The sequence below is a fragment of the Colobus angolensis genome, unplaced genomic scaffold (assembly GCF_000951035.1).
Source record: "Colobus angolensis palliatus isolate OR3802 unplaced genomic scaffold, Cang.pa_1.0 Scaffold123, whole genome shotgun sequence".
In the NCBI taxonomy this organism is placed as follows: Eukaryota; Metazoa; Chordata; class Mammalia; order Primates; family Cercopithecidae; genus Colobus; species Colobus angolensis.
Genome location: NW_012113475.1, coordinates 1922782 through 1943000, shown reverse-complemented (window position 1 = coordinate 1943000; position 20219 = coordinate 1922782). Strand labels below are relative to the sequence as shown.

The 20219-nt window shown below is 37.2% G+C and overlaps 1 protein-coding gene across 2 annotated transcripts in view; it reads right to left on the bottom strand.

The window, feature by feature from the left end:
* The window catches only part of CCSER1 (coiled-coil serine-rich protein 1), a 1373537-nt gene extending 1364640 nt beyond the window's left edge, over positions 1-8897 (bottom strand). For both annotated transcript variants that reach the window (XM_011932673.1, XM_011932681.1), the window contains exon 1: positions 8585-8897. The gene's annotated coding sequence lies outside the window, so the exon portion shown is untranslated. The remainder of the gene's footprint in view (positions 1-8584) is intronic.
* Between the last annotated feature and the right edge of the window lie 11322 nt (positions 8898-20219).

The following is a 20219-nucleotide window of genomic DNA, read 5'->3' as shown; positions in this document are numbered from 1 at the left end:
GAGGTTGCAGTGAGCCGAGATTGCACCACTGCTCTCCTGGGCAACAGAGTGAGACTCCATCTCAAAAAAAAAAAAACATAAATAAATAAAAACAGGACTGGCATAGTGATGTGCACTTATAGTCCTGCTGCTTGGGAGGCTGAGGTGGAAGGATTGCTTCAGCCCAGGAGTTTGAAGCTGCAGTGAGCTATGACCACACCCCTGCACTTCAGTCTCGACAAGAGACCAAGATCCTGTTTCTTTAAATAAAAAAAAAAGAGAGAGAGAGAGAAAAGAGAGAGACATCAACTAGCTGAATATTCAGTCTTTAAATTCCACATGGAATTTATGAAATTATCAAATCCCTAGCACATCAAGAACCAAACAGTTTCACTATTTTTAATTTTTAGAAGCCACACTATATAGTAGAAAGGGCCTGGGCTTTGAGGATGTGCAATCTAAGATTTGTATCTCTGTTCACTACTTTGGCCTGTACGACCTTGTGCAAGTCTCTTGTGGTGTTTGAACTTGTATTTAAAACTTATAACAAGTCCTGAATAATTTATATCTTAGTGAAACGATTAGTAAAAATAACTAATTGTGTGCATATCAGTCACATACCTAGTGGACACTCAATAAATGTGCTCTATAATTAATTGTTATCCTTCATAACCAAAGGGAAAAAAATCATTATTTTAAGCTTTGTTTTCACAGAGCCATGGAAATGATGTATTTTGTGGTCATCTGCTAATTGATAGCTTACCACATTATTTACTAGGTTCATGTCCTTGTCCATCATTTTATTATCTCTTCAATATACTCATTTATTATCATCATCCCTTTCATATCCTTTTTTGTTCTAAATAAATTGTATGCTTTTGACTCAATTATTTTGTACATTTCTTGGTACTGCAATATAAAAAATATCAACAGTTTAAAAACTACAGATTTTAAGTTCATTAACATTGGGAATAGTGCCTAAGAGTACTCCTAGGTCCACTACATTTATGCTGTGTTCTTTTCTTTTCTTTTCTTTTCTTTTTGAGAAGAGTCTTGCTCTGTTGCCCACGCTGGAGTGCAGTGCCAAGATCTCGGCTCACTACAACCTCCGCCTCCCATGCTCAGACGATTCTCCTGCCTCAGCCTCCTGAGTAGCTGGGATTACAGGCATGCACCATTATGCCCAGCTAATTTTTTTTACTTTTAGTAAAACGGGGTTTCACCATGTTGACTTGGCCAGGCTGGTCTTGAACTCCTGACTTCAAGTGATCTGCCCTCCTCGGCCTCCCAGAGTGCTGGGATTACGGGCGTGAGCCACTGCACCTGGTTTATGCTTTGTTATTTTCATGGTAGATAAAGGTAAATTCATTCATAGATCTTACATTCAGGGTTAGTAGGTTTTACCTTTATGATAGAAGATTCTTATAAAACAATTTCATACCAAAGCATATTTTTTGTCCTATAATCATTCCATTACTAATTTTACAGATGTGAATCATAATACTTTTTATAGCATCACCTAATTTCCACACTACAATTAAACCATTTGTACTTAAGTATTAGTTTCTCAATGTTAATGCTCCTGCAACACTCTTTTTTTTTTTGAGACGGAGTCTTGCTCTGTCGCCCAGGCTGGAGTGCAGTGGCCGGATCTCAGCTCACTGCAAGCTCCGCCTCCCGGGTTCAAGCCATTCTCCTGCCTCAGCCTCCCGAGTAGCTGGGACTACAGGCGCCCACCACCTCGCCCGGCTAGTTTTTTGTATTTTTAGTAGAGACGGGGTTTCACCATGTTAGCCAGGATGGTCTCGATCTCCTGACCTCGTGATCTGCCCATCTCGGCCTCCCAAAGTGCTGGGATTACAGGCTTGAGCCACCGCGCCCGGCCGCAACACTCTTAAAAATGTAATTGCTTACAATTTATCTGTTGGATTTTGTACCCCTTTCCTTCTTTTACTTAAAGATAAAAATATAGCACCCTAAGGAAAGATTAGGAATCCAAAGCAAATTGTCAAAGGAATAATAGTATTTCTATAAAGGATTTTTTTCTTTTAAGGAAGAATAAATGATGTATAACAAAACTGTTCTGGCTGCTAGGAGAACAAAATATGCTTGCTATTGGTAATTCCTATGTTAAAGCAACAACAGACATAAATACTGTGAATGATTTTGCATCTAACTGTTACTATGGTTCATGATAAACCACCATTATCTAGGAATTATTAATATGTATCTTTTTAAACATCATATTTGATACCTGCATGTACCTGAATACCTATCTCTTACATATGCATAACATATAATAGTTGGCAACTGATTCATACATGATTACAACAGTATATGAACATGAAAGTAAATGACAGCACCTATAAAGCACCAGAAAGCAGTCACTAATAACTTTTTCTCACCTAAACCACAATAATGGTTGTACTAATAACAGAGAAAAACAATGACTAGTAACAAATTTATCTATGCACTTGCATGTTCCTTAATGCCCTATCATCAATATTGCTCTTTAGCTTTGTGAAATGAACTGTCTGCTGTTACTAGTGCACACACTGGGGGTAAACAGTTTTCTTCACTTGCTTATAAAAGTGATCCGAATGGTTTTAATTAGAATAGAGTCTACTGACACACCATGAATTCCTTTGACTAAAGCTGCTGAAACACTCAAATAATTTGAGCGTACTTAAAGTGGTATATGTAGACAGGCTTTCATTCCCACTGCAGAGAGCTATAGGTGGTGTGTCTGAAGGATATGGTGAAAAATAAGCACAGGCCTAAGTTCAGCTACTGAAAACTAGGATAATGTGACTAATCAAGATGGACAAGTGCAAGGGGCTAAAATTAGGCACCTGGAAGCAACATGACATTCTTAAGGCATTTAGAGTTGTCATTTTTGCCATAATATTAGCTATAACCAGTACCTAAATGTAAAGCGATGTGTGCCAGTTACGAATTAATTGCCTCCCAGCTCCTAATGCACCTTTCAACAAATACATGTCCTATGATCACAGATAGAATCATTTTCAGTATTTTTTCTTTACAATGGATGTGATGCTGAGTGTTCCCAGTAGAGGACGCTGGGGGAAGGGGCTCTTCCATGTTTTCTGGTGACACAGGAGTCAGTGAATGTGAGGACATTCAGTGTAGCCCCGTCAAGTCATGAAGGGTATAAGAACATATGATTGCTTGACAATCTTGCAGTCTCAAGCTAGAGACAATCTTCCCAAGGCCCTCTCCAGAAAGAAATGCCCATCAGAGTCAAAATTCCCTCTGTAGGCCTGTGGGCCATCTACCTGAAGCCCGCTCCCCTCCAGCAGTCCTACTGAGCCCACTGCAGGCCCATACTCTTCCCTGGAGGGTGCTCATGTCCTCTGAAATACAGCCACTGGTTTGGTTATCCATGTCGACTGTTCTACTGGCCGCCAGCTTGCCCCATGACTATGGGCCATCTCTGGATGCTCAGCCAAACTCGAGAATTTCTCTGCTCTCCAGTGAGATGAATTACACCTTATCTTTAAGAACTGATCCTCTTCCAAGTTTGTCATTCTTTGGTTACATTCCTTTAGCTTCACAGTACCACTTAGGTTTCTCTATATCTTAGAGGGAAGTTACTCTTTTGTCATACTTTAATAATATTTTTAAATTAAATTCACTAGTTTAACTTACTATGTGGTTTTCCTCTTCAAAGTGGACTAGTTGATACACAATTCTTCTAAAACCTGGTATTGAATCAATCTGATTATGATTCACATTTGGAAACAATTATAAACTCTAACTAAGAATAAATAAAAATACAGAATTGGGGCAGGTACAGGATAATGCCTATAATCCCAGTACTTTGGGAGGCTGAAGCAGGAGTCACTTGAGACCAGGGGTTCCAGATTAGACTGAGCAACAATGCAAGAGCCCACATTTACAAAAAAATTAAAAATAATTAGTTGGGCATAGTGATGCATACCTATAGTCTTAGCTACTTGGGAGGCTAAGGCAGGAGGATTGCTTGTGCCCAGGAGTTGGAAGCTGCAGTGAACCATAATTGTACCACTGCTCTCCAGCCTAGATGACAGAGTGAGACTCTGCCTCTAATGTATATAACAGTCAATCTATTTAAAAAGAAAAATCAGTTGACTACACATTACAATATCAAGTACATGAGTTAGTTTGAATATTAGCTAATAGTAGGGCTTAAATTTCAAATACATAGTGGCAATTTTTTACATTAATGTGCTGATATTTCTATGTCAAATATCAATGCATAAAGTGCAATACATGTCTCAGTATCACTGAAGTGATCAATATAACTGGCTGTAGCCTTCAAAACTGGTGTTGTTTACAAAGATTAACTCCTATGGGATGTATGTTTATTGTTTCCTAATTAATGTCCAAGTATGCTTTTAACTATGTTAAACAACTACTCAAAAAATGTGTTTTTGTTATTGACTAAAACTTTCTGGCTGGGCAGGGTGGCTCACACCTGCAATCCCAACACTTTGGGAGGCCCAGACAGGAGGATCACCTGAGGTCAGGAGTTCGGAACCAGCCTGGCCAACATGGTAAAATCCCATCTCTACTAAAAATACAAAAATTAGCTGGGCGTAGTGGCGGAGGCCTGTAATCCCAGCTACTCAGGAGGCTGAGGCAGGAGAATCGCTTGAACCTGGGAGGTGGAGGTTGCAGTGAGCTGAGATCATGACATTGCACTGCAGCCTGGGCAACAGAGCGAGACTCTGTCTCAAAAAAAGAAAAAAAAAGAAAGAAATTCTAATGCTAGAAGAAATCCATCAAGCTAATCTTTTAAAAAGACTGTTTTCAGAAGATTTAATTCCCATAGAGCTCATTACAGACAAAACAAAACAAATCCAAAAGTAAATGTTCTTTATAGTATTACAGAGATCATATTATTCAAACTATGCATCCTTGATTCTTTCACATGTATGTGTGTGTATGTGTGCACGAGTTGAGGGGATGTGAGAAGGAAGTAATAATAGGTACCCATGGTAGAAAAAGTCACATTGAACCAGGACAGCTCTGTTTCAAGGGCAGTATCACCTGACAGTAGAAAACAGTTTGGGATTAAAAACAAAAGCAGTAACAAAACATGCATCGTAGGCACAATATTTCATAGAAAATGTTAGCTGTTGCATTATTTTATTTGGCAAAGCTCGTTTTTCCCATATGAGTCTTCAATACCATTTGTACAATGCCAGACTGAGCTCTCTAATGCCTCACAAGCTTTACTTCATTAAGACCTTTTTGTAATCTAAAGGAATCATGTTGTGAAGACCCTTAATAAGGTATGCAACAAAGCAATGATTAACAGACCCCCAGACTACTTGATCACTGGAATACCATTCCTGGAGTGGATTGCTGGATATCACCATACCCCTGCCTCCCCATTATCCCAGATAAATAGCTGAAGTTATATAAGGTACGAGGGCTTCAAAAAAAGGTTTGACTTTTTGAGCTATAGTAATTATTTTTTTACAAACAATGTATTCTGACAGCATTTTCCTTTTCTTATCAGCACCCTCGGATTCAAATAGGTTCTCATTAGCAGCACCTAGCCCAGGAATTCTCTGTTTCTGCTGTTGAAGGCTCTGATAAACATACAATCATTTTCACAAACACCCTAGGGAGCAAAACCACAATTTTGATTAAGAAAACTCTTGAATATTAACTAGCAGGGCTCACTGAGACAATAACTGAGCAACTTGTCCTTGAGAAACACACTACACTAAACCTATTCTCAGGGAAAAATGTTGGTGTTTGGCAGCTGCCACGACTCTGGAAACCTAGAATGCATCTTAATATGGTAGTAGTCTTTCAGTAAAATCACCATAATTGAGGTGCTGTCATTATTTTTAATTCAAAGTTCTCCTTTCACAGGTTAATCAATGCAGACGTTTAAAAAAAAAAAAAAGTCCACCCTGTGGTAGAATTCAGTTCAGACAATACTGGCTTCATATATAGGTAGGTTGTGAGCCTTCCATTTCCAAAGATTCCCCATATAGTTATGGTTTTAATTGATTATTTCCCAAATTGTTATTTTGTCTTGTTTTAATTTTCTAAGGATGTATGAATGAAAGTTTCTGTGGTCTATACGACAAAGATTACAATTTTAATCTTTTAAAATTTTCTTGGAAAAGCGATTGCGAAACACTCTGCTCAATTAAGAGCTCTGAATTCAACTACTTTCAAATCTCATCTGCTTAACCAGGTTTAGAGGATAAGAAAAAAATTCTATCTAGTAAAAAAACTCTAAGCACAGCACAATGAGTTCTTACACATATTGTTAAAAGGAAATGAAAACATTAAATGCAGATGACAGAGGGGATATTAAGTACTCATAAACACTAATATTTATAAATGCCATTTGTCTTCCTAGAAATTTGAAAGTTCTTACTCTACAATTTTAAGTACATTAAGAGAACATTAGCATCTTCATGCAGACAAAAGACAGAAATTCCCATTAAAAACTAAAAATGAAGGAGAATCAGAAATGTAAGGCAATTATATTTCATTTCTCTCTGCACTGCTTTCTCATTTTTATTTTACATATAAATAGAGTTCTTTACAATATACTCTGACATGTAGCTCGCAAAATATAACAAAACCCATATCCATATAGAGATGCTTAAACACAATAGCATCACTGGTTTGTTTTTCATGCATCATATACTAATACATTTTTCTTTCATTCCAACTTTACAATTAAGAAAACCTAATCAATTAAAAAGAAAAATGGGCCGGGCGCGGTGGCTCAAGCCTGTAATCCCAGCACTTTGGGAGGCCGAGCACGAGGTCAGGAGATCGAGACCATCCTGGCTAACATGGTGAAACCCCGTCTCTACTAAAAATACAAAAATTAGCTGGGTGTAGTGGCGGGCGCCTGTAGTCCCAGCTACTCGGGAGGCTGAGGCAGGAGAATGGCGTAAACCCGGGAGGCGCAGCTTGCAGTGCGCTGAGATGCGGCCACTGCACTCCAGCCCGGGCGACAGAGCGAGACTCCCTCTCAAAAAAAAAAAAAAAAAGAAAAATGTCCGCTAAATATACACACATACACACAGACCCATAGAATACACATATACACACACAGTATGACAACATCTAACATGTTATGATAACTTTAAATATGAATACATCCCCAAATTCTCACATTTAAAGTTTTTAATAAAATTACATTCCTAAAAACAATTACATTTCTCATGAAATTTACTGAAAAAAAGAGTCTAGATGCAAATTCATTCCACAAATCAATAATTTGGAAAACCAAGAACCTCACCTTATTCTAAATGCAAATTACTTACCATATTATTTACCAATCGCCATATTCTCAATTAGAAAAAATAAAACACAAAACTCTCAATTGTTATTATCCCAGGTGGGATAAAAACATAAACTTTCATTGACCTCAAACAAAAAAATATTGTTTCGCCCTTAAGAAAAAATAAAATAGTCCTTGATGCAGAATATCTTCATCAAGATTTTAATACAACTTTTTCTTTTACCCCCACCCCCTGCCCCACTAGACTACTGGTAAACAATTTTTTTTTTAGCATCTGGCATGGAACTTAGAGCTCTTTTCTCCCCATATGCTTTTCTCGATTAAAAAAAGTTCAAACAGGCTTTTGCTTTCAGTTAAGACAATAAAGAATTAAACAACGTAAGATTCTTTTCCTCCATTTAAAAATTCTTTATTTTAGCCAGGCGTAGTGGCTTACAGCTGTCATCCCAACATTTTGCAAGGTCATGGCGGGAGGACTGCTTGAACTTGGGAGTTCAAGAGCACCATGAGCAACAAAGGGAGACCCCATCTCTACAAAAAATTAAAAATTAGCCAAGCATTATGGCATGCATCTGAAGTCCCAGCTACTTGGGGGCACTGAGGTGGAAGGATGTCTTGAGCCTGGGAGGTCGAGGCTGCATTGAGCCATGATCATGCCACTGCATTCCAGCCTGGGAGACACGAGACACTGTCTCAAAAAAAGATTATTTATTTTGCATGTTTTTAGTAAACAGAGGTTTGTAAATTTGAATGCTGTTTTCTTATTTTCCAGCTTTGATAGACTATTGCCCTTCTTGTGAGTTAGGGTTGGAAGCAAAAGTAAAAAGTAAACCACTCCCACTAACAAAATCATCTTGTCCGTTGGTAAGCTTTTTGATATGAGGTATATGAATTATTGATAGAGCTTCAAAGATAGACCTGAATTTTTGAACTGTAGTTTTTTTTTTACAAAAGTATACTGAAACCACTCTTGGTTTATACCAAAGTTATCTACACTTGCATAGTAACTCTTTAATAATTATCATGATTCAATTTTTGCACAGATAACTAAGTGTAAATTTATATGTGTTCAGGATTATGAAATGTGAGTGCTTTATTTCTTTCAAACTAAAATATCAAATGTAGTTAAGACTAAATTATGTTCATTCTAGGGTTCGAGTGTTTATGTTCCTGTTTCCAGGGCTAGGGGAGCATTGCATGAAATAAGAAAGAGCCTCTGGGAAAAGAAATCTCAGAGGAAGAAGGGAAAAGAAAAACGAGGTGCACATGTTTGGTTCAAGGCCAGTTGTCCCAGATGCTAGGGAAGATAAAACATACCTCCAATTGTGTTCTATCTCAGGCTTCATGGGCTTAAGCTTGAGTTCTAAGGCAAAGGATCTACAGGTAATGAGCAAGTGAAATCTAAAAGCAGCTGCTTGTCTACAGAATCACCCTGGGACATGGAGAGCCCCAGGCATCAGCAGAATTGGCACTGGCAGCAGCAGGGCTTGCAGTGTTGGCAGCAGCACTAATGATAGCAGTGGTGCAGTTAGTGATAACAACATATTTGGCAGCAGCAAGTGTTCCTTTAACTCCTTATACATTAGTTCCCTGCACCTTGAACATACACAGCCCAGGTCTTGATGGTAACAGAGATGGCAGACAACAGTAAACGCCGCAGCAGCAGCAGTTTCTTCTATGCCAACTAGCAGCACTTTCATCTCTCAGTGACAGAGAGCACAGCAAAGGAAGTAGGACAATATAAAAGTTGAGGTAACATAATGGGCATGATGGGATGGACCTCACAGCCAGTCACAGCTGGGTTAAAACCAAGCACTGCCATTTAATATATCAAATAATTTTTAAAAGTGAGTTAGAGTAACACTGCTCAAATTATTTAACCTCTCTATGCCTCAAATTTCTTGTGTGTAAGATGGAAATAATAACAGCCCCCATCTAATATAATTGTGATAATGTTTAATGGGATAATTTAAATAAATAACTTACGAGAGTATCTGTCAGATAATAGGGACTCAATAATGATCAGCTTTAAAAATGTGGAGGGCAACTCAAAAACTCAGTGTGCTGTGAGGCCTATTTCTTCCCACCAGGTCTCACAGAAGATATCAATGGACTCCAAATTTCAAAAGAATAAGATAGGTTGGGCCAGGCACAGTGGCTCAGGCCTGCAATCTCAGCACTTTGGGAGGCCAAGGCGGGCGGATCATCTGAGTCAGGAGGTCGAGACCAGCCTGGCCAACATGGTGAAATCTCATCTCTACTAAAAATACAAAAATTAGCTGGGTGTAGTGGCGGGCGCCTGTAATCCCAGCTATTTGGGAGGCTGAGGTAGGAGAATTGCTTGAGCTGGGGAGGCAAAGGTTGCAGTGAGCCGAGATCATGCCACTGCACTCCACCCTGGGTGACAAGAGCGAGACTCCATCTCAAAAGAAAAAAAAAAAAAAAACAAGAAGTAGAAGAGAGGTTGGAGTATGCAGAGGCCCACTCAGAGAAATGTTATGAATGTTATGTTTGGGCAATTATTTTTGCCCTAGATCCCCCTCTATAAATACAAGAGGTCTGGGAATACAAAGGCTGCCTAATATTATTTTCTGATTTTATAATTTCAAACCTCTAAAGTATTTGTTTTCCATTCATATCACATAAGCACAACATTTTTAAAAAGTAATAACCTTAAAACACTTTATTACAACTCAAGATTATGAAGTAAATTTCAGCACATTTTAATAAAAAGAATATATGTAAGAAAGGCACAGTTTAATAGTGTCCGATAAATGATTTTTATTATTTGATGTGCTAATTATCCAAGATCTGAGTGCCTCATTCATACTGAAATATATTAATAGAACAAAATAAAATATACTTTTCAAATGATAATAAATAGCATCATGATTTCTACTCCTTTTTCTTTAATAGTCTTCAATGTTAGTGCTACTTGCTCAGAAAATTCCTCATAGCTGAATACATGTTGCAAAGAGCTCTATTTAAATAGATGTCTTTTACTAAATAGTGATAATTTCCACCTTTTGTGCTATGTTTAGCAAATTCAAATGACTCTATGTAGTTACGAATATTAGGACATAAAGTAAATTTAAGGACCATAAGACGAATGCAATTTTGAAACTCGGCAGGAAACAGATTTCCCAAAGTATAAAGTTGGTGATTTAGACAGGTGTCTTCTCTACTTCAAAAGGCATCTCATGCGGTAAAATGCACTAAGTTTTCTTAGAATTGTTATAAAATGATTATCCAACTCTACCTAGAAGCAAACAAGCTACAGATCATATTAATCTGACAGATTTGTCATTTTAGTTCTCTCAACTGCACCTTGCTCAGAAGCAGACGCTGAGCCAGAGTTAAAAGTACGAGACTGCTGGGGAGTAACAGCAGGGAAGGTAAAGGGGAATGAAAAAAGGTTATGCAAGGAAAGCCTTCAGACTGCAAGGCAGATCTGACATTTGTGGGGGGAAAAAAGAGGGTAAGAAGAATTGGACATGGAGAACAATGCAGGGAATGCAATAAAAATTCCACAGTGTCTTGACTAACCCATGTGGCACTCTGCCAAAAAGACAACTGGTCAAGTGAATCCTACATTGGAAGAAATGGTCAGGTCCCTAGAATCCCATCATGCTCAGTCATTGGCTGGGAGATGATCTGGAAAAGCACGTCCTGAGCTTGAATCTTGCAGAGGATTCTAAAGGTTTGGGAGCCAAGACCTGTTATCTACCTGTATTCCTCATAGCTGAAGAACAAGTTCTTTCTTGAAGGAAGACCAAGAAGCACCCCTCCACAACAGTCACATATCTCAACAACGTGGAAAGCCAAAGCCCCTTTGTGAAGCACCTGTAAAGAAAGCTTCATCACACTGAAATTAAACATATTTATTCATATGTGGATTATCAATGTGTTTCATCTTTCCATTCCTTGAATTCTCAAAACCAACTATATTCCTCTTGCAAAACAGCCTTCAGATAGTTGAAATTAATTTTCTCATACCAACTGCATCTTCACTTGTCTAATTTTTAATACCCCATATCCCTTAAATTTCTTTCCCTTTCCTACAGAAACTAGAACCTCACCTTGCCTGAGGGCCCAGTATCTTGGGATGGGCATAGGGATGATAGAAACCAACATTCAGTCTTCAGTATATGGAGATGAAGTAAATGTGTAAGTCACTGGGTATTTCAGATACCTATTTCTACAAAACAAAACACTCCTAAATTTAATGGCTTAACATGACTGAGTATTTGCTTATGATTTTACAATTTGAGCAAGGCTCAGCTGGCTGGCTTTTCTCCTGATCTCACATAGGCCATTTATGCAGAAGCAGTTATCTGCGGACTCATTTGGGGCTGAAATCCAAAATTATCCTACTCACACACCTGGTGATTCAGCTGAGCTAGCTGGAACAACTGCTAGCTAACCAGGCATCTCTCTCACTCTCCTCGCAGCATCTCCAATAGGGTAGGCAACCACACTACATGATGGCCTGGGGGTCCAAGAGAGTGAAAGTGATAGCTGCCAGCCCTCTTAAAGCCCATAACTGATACAATATTACATACACCACACTGTATTATTCAAAGCAAGTCACAAGTTTACCTCCTTGGTAAAAGAGGAGGAAAAATAGATATCACTTCTTGATGAGAGAAGCAGCAAAGCATCTGTGGCCAATTTTAAACCACTACTGAAGCAAAGCTGTTATCAAACCAGTAGCATATCTAAAGCATCAATCTCCAGGGAATGAAAAGACACAAAAATGAGGAAAAAAGCAATAGATATAGAGATGGTCTAGACAGAGCAAGTAGGTTCTATACCAAAGGCAGAAGAGACAAATCCAGCAATAACCTAACTGTATAGCTTTAGAATCTCATTGCTATAAGACCAAAGACTAGTTCCAGCACTTATGACATTAGACTAGTTTAATAGCCTCTATAAGCCTCTATTTTCTCAATTGCCAAATAGATAATATAATGCCCACCTCTCAGGTTGTTGTAAGACTCAAATGAGATAATGCATCTATAGAAATCTGTCCCACTCAAGAGTGAAGGCTGTAGTCTAAGTTACTTGTTTTTCCATTTTTGTTTTCTTCTTAACTTTAGAATAGGTAACAGAAAGTCACTTTGGGCTAGGCACAGTGGCTCATGCCTGTAATCCCAGCACTTTAGGAGGCCATGGTGGGCAGAAGGCTTGAGCCCAGGAGATTGAGACCAGCCTGGGAAACATGGCAAAACCTTGTCTCTACAAAAAATAAAAATTAAAAAAAAAATTAGCCTTGTATGGTGGTATGCACCTGTAGTCCCAAATACTCAGGAGTCCGAGTTGGGAGGATAGCTTGAATCCATGGAGGCCGAGGCTGCAGTTAGCCATGATGGTGCCACTGCACTCCAGCCTGGAGTGAGAACTGTCTCAAAAAAGAAAAAAAGAAAAAGAAGGAAGTCATTTTAAACTCAGGCATAGTAGGAACAGAAAGAGTGGAACCAAATTTTGCAGGATCTTATGGGCCTGTCTTATGATTGGGAAGTTGTATATATGAGAGGGATAAGGGCCTGCACACTGAACCACTAAGAGCTGCTGGAGTACACAAGCCAGGAACTGGAAGCGTCTGGTGTTCTTGGAAAATTCAGAGTCACTGAGAAATATACTAATAAGAACTAGACTAATTATGATCCTGCCTTTATGGAGTCCTTGAAGTACTGAAACTGGCACATCCCTCTGCATCAGTTTTAAATTACAAATACTACCACTCATTTATTCAAAAAATCTGTTTTGAGTGTCTATTTACATGCCCAACATTACACATTAACTGTGGAAAAGCCAGAAATCTCTTCTTCCATCAAATGTATCTTGAATCAGTGTGAAATAAAGCATATGTGTGTGTTTCATGTACTAATCATTATGTGTGTTCCACACTGTAATCATTTCTTTATAGTATTTAGAGAATTGAAAGAAAAAAATGTTATAATAGACTGAGACAGCAAATGATAAATACAGGTGATGAACAAACTATCTAAAATATTTCCTGCCACAAAAGACACTTCTAGGTAGCCATTAGTTTTCTACTTAAGCCTATTTTCATTGTACAATGCAGCACCCTGAGTAATTCATTACAACTGCTGTTTTATAACAGTATCTTCAAAATCACTTCAAATGATTGTTGGGTGATACTGACACCCCACAAAGCAGTGACAATAGAAAGGGGCATTGGGAAAAAGTGAATAAAATGCAAACTATAGAAATCCCCTTGTCATATGTCAACTTCAGGAGTCTGCCTTTTCTCCATCTTCTGATGAACTGGAGCTCTAACTATGAACTCAAATTGATTAGCTGGGTTCTGTACATAGATGAATATAAAATCTCTAAAGATCTGTATGATACCACTGCTAAAAATTCCAACCTATCTCTTACTAACACATGAAGAAAATATTGACTGAAAAGAGTACTAGGATAATATGCACTTACATTAGCGACTTCCCAACCACATAAGCTACAGTTATTCAACACATATTTACTGAGCATGTTCTCTCTAGCTAAGTACTGAGATACAAAGATGTAAAAGACATTATCTACCTTCTTGAAGTCATAAAGGTCTAATTGTGAAGAATATTAATTAATTTTTTTATTTCCTTTCCCATAGGACAAATAAGCTGAGAAGACACATAAAATAAATTCTATAATTTGGGCCTACAATGAGCAAGTTTCTTTGACCCATGTCATATTCATTGCAATACAGACATTTTTTAAGTTACATTATTTCCTCTAGATCCAAAATTATTTCACTGAAATCACTGGATTAACAGTGTATACATTTAACACATTCCATTCAGTTAAGGATCCATAAAGGTCATAAAGTAGGCTCAAGATTTGTAAACTACTAGACATTCTCATGCCAAATCTACCTCTGTCTCTCACTTGGGACACCCTTGAGATAACCTGGTCCATATTACACTCCAGTGATCAATGTCCACATGAATCATCCATGTTAAAAATCAATGCAATGCAATCAATATTTCTCTGACCCACAGTCACACAATTCTTGTTTGTAGCCTGTCATATTCTGTACCATGCAACTGGGTCTCAGGTCCCTCCATCAATAAAAATAATGAAGAGTTAGTCATTTCCATAAATGCTAAAATGTAAAGAAGTACAAATTTACCCTGAATCTATAACAGGAAAATCAATATTGAGTTTTATCACATACTTAACAGTCTTTTGACCAAAATCCACAGTGAAAAAAAATACATATCAGTTATTTAAAACACATAGGGAAAGTCAATCAAAAAAGTTACAGACTATCATTCCATTTATACAACATTTTTGAAACTACAAAATTTTAGAAATGAGGAATACATCAGTGATTACATGGGGTTAGGAATGGGGGAACAGAAGGGAGATGAGTGTAGTTATACAAAGGGAATAAGAGGAACCCTTGTGGTGCTGGAACTGTTCAGCATCTTGACTGTGGTGGTGGATACGTGAACCTGTATATATGAAAAACTATACAGAATCAAACACACACACACATATATACATACAAATAAATACATGGAAAATTGATGAAATCTAAATGTTCAGTGGATTGAGTAAATACCCCAGGGTATAATACTGTACTATAATTTTGCAAGATATTAGCACTGAGGGAAATTGGCAAAGGGTTCACAGAACCTCTGCATGTAAAACTGCATATGAATCTATAATTTACTCAATAAATTTTCAATTAAAAGAAATCAGAAAGAGTTTGTTTTCATTAAGGTCTCAATTTGAAATAATTATGGAAGGTATTCATGCAAATATGAATATGAAAGATATACATTAAAAACAAGAAAAAACAAAATTTAAAAAACCAGTGTTGGTAGAGTACCAATGGATTAAAAAGGCACTTTGAAATTTACATAAAAGAAAAATTCCACTATAAAATAAACATGTGTAAATTGTGTGATCTGTTCCCTTGTTCTAATTCCACATTGTGATTTAGAAACAATATACTAAGCCACATTTTCAAAGCAACTCTTAAATCTAGCCAAGCCCAAACTTGCCTTTAAAACAGAAGCAACGCTATTAAAACATTTCATCTTGTGAACTATGCACATAACTCCTACTAACAACCATAAGAAATGTTTCAATGTGGTGGCATGAATAGTGAAGTGAAAGAGAAGGAAGGAAAATTAATTATAAGAACACAAAAGACAGGAATGGATAGAAGTATATTTTAAACTCTAATTATTTTATCCAGGTCTCTTTTTTAAAATGCTGATGAGAAATAAGATATCTTCTTAAGGAAAGAAGGCCCCAGGAAGACCCCTTCTAAATATGCCCCTTTCCAAATACAGGACATGTCTGCCTAACCCTGTGTCTTTAAGCCAGAATTGCCTCAAGATTATGTCTCATGAATATCCCCAGCTCAGAAATCATTTCCATGCACCAGCTTGCTTTGTTACCGGAGCCTGCGAAATTTACTCTTTGATAATTTGATGTGCTTGTACTACTATTACACAGTGAAAACATATGAGTCATTCTGAGAATATTACAAAGAAAAAACAGAATAACTTAGATTTTTAGGTATAAATATTTCATTTATCTAATATACAAGCTATGTTTTCTTCAATTAGTGGTAATAAAAGCAGCCAGGATCAGTCTCACTTGATGTGTAATGTAGGCAAAACAAATAAACAATCTTTATCACGTGGCTCTTACTTTTTGTCCTGTACCAGATCAGTTCAAATAGTCAAAGCATCTAAACTCATTCCTACTTCTGCTGTCAAAGCTCGCTTACAGCAGACATTATACAGTAATCATTCATGCCAAAGGGTAGATGTTACTAAAGGCTCAAGTAATAATTCCCTGAAGGAACAAATGTATTTTTTAAGAAATAGAGATACAATTTGTATTTTAATAGTGATAAAAGTTTTATGTCTTGAGGCTTGATCAGAATTCCAGGTATCAAAAAACAACAAGCGAAGGAATTTGTTTCGAGGACATCAGATCTTGCTTGTGTGTTATAATATAATATGCTGTCTAATGCACTGCCTATGTGTGAAAATGCCTGGTACAGGTCTTAGCATATGGTAGGTGCTCTGTAAATATGCTGAATTTTTTTAATGCTGTAATTATACCACATAATCATAGCAAGCTATCTAGTCTATCTAAATACAATATTAGCTCTGAATGATTTTCAAAAATATATAACTTTCATACACTCTAAGTGAAACTAGTAGGCCTTACAAAACCTAAAAAGTTAGCACCAGGTGGCCCTAGATAGGGTCCCACCCTGCCTAGATAGGGTCCCACCCTGCCTGGATAGTGTTCCACCCTGATAGGGTCCCACCCCTGCCAATTCCGGGAAACAACCTCATGAGGTCCCACCCTGCCAATTCCAGGGGTCTCACCCTGCCTCGAAGTTCCCGGAATTATCAACTCCAGGAAAGAACCTCATAAGGTCCTGCTCTAACCAATTAAACCAAGACCCCTTGCTCAGGCTATAGCTAGACCCAATCATTTTACGCCTTAAGCTTTGTTTGAATTTCGCGCCATAAGCTGTGTTTGAACTTGTGTTAGCCTATATAAACAGCCTGTAACAAGCAGTCGGGGTCCCAGGACCAACTTAGAGCTTGGGACCCTAGCGCGCTAGTCATAAATAACTCTCTGCTGTGAACTTCGTGTCGGTGATCCTTCGCGACGACCCCTGCCCAGGAGGGAATCGAGAGTTCGGTTCCAACACTAAGCATCAAGAGAACATAACCTCTTCATATTATATGTAATTATCTACTCTCTCCATAATGTTCCCAAGATTATTTTTTCTTATACTAACATTAGGCATATTTCCACTGAAACTTATAATAGTTTGGGATTTTATGTATTCTATTGCCTGTTTCCCACCTCAGGTTTAGAAGTATTTAACTGAAAAATTGATACCACAACTTGTTATTGTCAAAATAATGATTCCTTGCTTATTAAATGACATAAAGATAATATTGTTTTCTAAAAATCGATTCCCATTTATATAAATTCAATTTTTAAATGATCTTCACAATGCAAAAAATTGCCAAATTATTTCACGATTAATTTTACCACATAACTAAATTAGCATATGTTTATATAGTTATTTATCTTTATTTCAAAAATGGAAAAGGGGTAAGAAAAATTAAAATCCAGAGGCTATTAAAATATGTATTTCTATGTGTTTGTGGTACAACAATACATCTAAATTGCATCTGATCAGTTACAGTTTTTTGAAACAATACACATATCTGAAATGATCAGGACCAGCTCTAGCTGGTTCTTACAGATAGCCTTGGCAAGGTGTCCATTGCCTGGTAAATTAAAGTGATTCATCAATGTCATTGCTGTCGCAAATGCACAAGATTGGCCAGTAGAGATGGATACAAAGTACAGAAACAAGCCAGATGTGTTGCATGCTTGAATTTTTTTCAGACAGGATATGCACTTTATGTATGCTGAAGCCCATCAAACCTCATTTCTGTTTTGTTATGTTGTCAGAAATCCTGTTCATTAAAATCTAAGAGTGATAGCTTAAGTCACAGAGAGCCAAAAAAAAAAAAACAAATCAAAAAGAGATATAAACATATACTCATGTGCAGGGGGAAAAAATCACATAGGCAACAAAGTTAAAAAAAAAAATCATGGAAGAATAAGCCCCAGAGAAGCAGAGTTTGTTGTTTTGAGATAAGTGCTAAAGTGATGAAATTAAATGTTTTGAATTACAGTAGTTGTCCCTTATCTAGTTGACCGCCAGCAGATGCCTGAAGCCACAGATAGTACCAAGTCCTATCTATACTGTGTTTTTCCTTATACATACACACCTATGATAAAGTTTAATTTCTAGAGTAGACACAGTTAAAGATTAACAAAAATAACTAAAAACAAAATATGTTATAACAACATACTGTAATAAAAGTGATGTGTGTTCTCATTTTCTCTCAAAGCATCTTATTGTACTGTACATACCTATTTTCAGACTAGGATTGACCACAGGTTAACTGAAATTACAGAAATCAAAACTGCAGATAAGAGGAAACTACGGCACATGGTCTTAGTAATCTTAAGACAGAGAAATATTAGCAACATAAAAATACTTAATAATATTTTACTTATCATTATCGTGCTATTTCCCATAGATCTATTTCCTTATTCCTAACTTAAAGAAGCAATCTGAAGACTCAACTTCTAGTATTTAACTCAATAACTTTATTTAAGCATAGGATACTTACAAGGTATTATTTCAGGTACAAGAGTGACATCAAAACCAGTAAAATTATAATTTTTCTCGCAAAATAAGTATGTTTGTCAGTATCTAAAACTGAAAAATAGTCCACATGCCCAATATAAGCAGTGGGATCTGAAAAATCCCCACTTCATTTACAATGAAGAGCAAGGCATGATTTTTATTAAAAATAAAATTACACTCACAAATGAGACAGATAAATATATTTGGGACTAGGGTTTAGGTAAGTGCCACAGACTGAGAACGTGGATTTGAAGGCAACTACATATATATAACACATTTACAGTGAAGAGCAAGGTATGATTTTTATTGAAAATAAGCGGCCGGGCGCGGTGGCTCACGCCTGTAATCCCAGCACTTTGGGAGGCCGAGGTGGGCGAATCACAAGGTCAGGAGATCAAGACCACGGTGAAACCCCGTCTCTATTAAAAATACAAAAAATTAGCCGGGCGCAGTGGCTGGCGCCTGTAGTCCCAGCTACTCAGGAGGCTGAGGCAGGAGAATGGCGTGAACCCGGGAGGCGGAGCTTGCAGTGAGCTGAGATTGGGTCACTGCACTCCAGCCTGGGCGACAGAGCGAGACTCCGCCTCAAAAAAAAAAAAAAAAAAAGAAAATAAGCTTAAACTCACAAGTGATTCACATAAGTATATTTGGGACTAGGGTTTAGGTAAGTGACACAGACTGAGAATGCAGATTTGAAGGCAACAACATATATATAATAATTGGGATAAGACTGAATAATATATAAATTATATAGTATGAAAAATAAGCCCTAACCCCTTTCAAGATAAATATTTAAAGGCATACTTGTTTACCAGACATCTAGAATTGGATGTCTACTCTAAAAAATAACCTGATAACAGAATCAATTATTTCTTTCCAAACTTACTTCTTCTCCTATATTTCCTATAATAATGAAGTCCCAAAACATAGGAATTACTCATGACATTGTTCTCCCCATCAATCCTGAACAAATAAGTCAATGCATCCTGTAGATACATCCTCATAAAAAGTTCATTTTCCTCATCCCTATTTCCATACTTCCAATTCATGTCACCATCATTCTCTTGTAGATTATTCAAATAATTTCTAGCCCATCTCTCTCTGTGATCTTTCAACTCCCATTCTTTGCACTGAAGCCAGAATTAGCCTTCTAAAACGCCAACTTCACTCCTTTGCATAAATCCTTTAATAATTTCTCCTTAACCTTGGGTCAAATTCCAAACCATTTCACAGGGCATAAAAAGCCTTGATCCTCAATCTCAAATCTCAATAGTATAACCCCCTTCACTGCTAACACCAAACACATGTACAGGCATCCTACTCCATAGACATATCAATATTTATGTATTATTTATTTATTTATTTATTTATTTATTTTTTAAAGACAGGATTTTGCTATGTTGTCCAGGCTGGTCTTGAACTCCTGGTCCTAACTGATTCTCCCACTTTGGCCTCCCAACGTTCTGTAATTACAGGCATGAGTCACCACACCTGGTCTAATCTTTTTAAAGTTATTTTAAAGTTTCAGGTTTTCGTATCATGTTTACATTTTTATGTAGTTCCAACCCCACTTCCAGCCCATGAAGAGTAAACTACTCCTAAGGAAATTAAGACTCTGAAATATTATCACTTGCCCTTATTATGTAGCTAACTGTATATAACTCAATAATTAAAGCCAGACTGCCTCACTGTAAGTTTAACGTTTTATTT